Below are 1,019 nucleotides of genomic sequence, written 5' to 3' on the forward strand. Positions count from 1 at the left end.
AGTTTGCTTGCCCAAACTGTGGGTTAAACAGAGTGCACCTTATTAGATCCATCCCTAATAGTGTCACACACACACTGGAGTTGTGTGCCATCTCACAGTTACTCCACAAATACTGATAGCAGCCCCCTTGCATGTGTGGATGAAGTGTAAAGTTCCCAGAAAGCTAGCATTACCCAGTATGATTTGACTTACAAAGGACTGGAGGCTGAACGTCGTCCTACGTCACCATATGCAAATATTAAATTTGTACGGGACTCTGGGAAATAGTGTATGGTGCCTGAGGTACAGTTTAGTTGTTGTTAGGGACTCTTTAATGATAGTAATCGTTTCTTATCAAATAAGCACAAATGTGGGTGATTTTCTTTATTGAATGAGTTGATTTTTAATAGGCAGTGGAATTGCCTCCCGTGTGTGTACAATGTTGGCTGAAAGAGGACGTAGCAGACTTTACAAAAGCAACTCATACTTACCTGGCAGGGGAGATACCATGATCAGGAAGGTGGTTCTCCCAGGGTGAGGCTCGTCCATTGCACTTCGGATGTGTTGACCCCTGCGATTTCCCCAAATGCGGGAAACTCGACTGCATAATTTCTGGTAGTGGGGGACTGCGTTCGCGCTTTCCCCTGATATTGATGTGAAAAAAGTAGAATGGCTTAACTTGGTTTTACACTAGATAGTATATTTTTATGTATATAGTGTAAACAGACCACATGATTGTTCTATGTAAACTGTTCTGATTGTCTTTGTCAGTATCCTGCAGTGGTGGTTCTCAACTTTTTTTTTTTTTCTGTGAGGATGCACTTGCCACATGCTAACAGGCATGACACACTGAACATACAAATTACACGGCTAAATGAAAATATATATATATACTCTACATCCACAGGAATTCCCCAGCCCCCAACAAAGGGTGCAGAGCAGAACTAATCATCATACAACAAAAAATATGCTGATTGTGGTGTCATCTCATTAACAGCAGCACAAACTCACTCTACTACCAGGCACAACAGCCCTACTTA

General features: G+C 41.9%; 1 non-coding gene across 1 annotated transcript; it reads left to right on the forward strand.

The window, feature by feature from the left end:
• Positions 1-462: 462 nt before the first annotated feature.
• Positions 463-626, forward strand: LOC115082738. The gene has a single exon (XR_003854243.1). It is a non-coding gene; the product is annotated as a U1 spliceosomal RNA (small nuclear RNA).
• The last annotated feature ends 393 nt before the right edge of the window (positions 627-1,019 follow it).

The sequence above is a fragment of the Rhinatrema bivittatum genome, chromosome 1 (genome assembly GCF_901001135.1).
Source record: "Rhinatrema bivittatum chromosome 1, aRhiBiv1.1, whole genome shotgun sequence".
NCBI lineage: Eukaryota > Metazoa > Chordata > Amphibia > Gymnophiona > Rhinatrematidae > Rhinatrema > Rhinatrema bivittatum.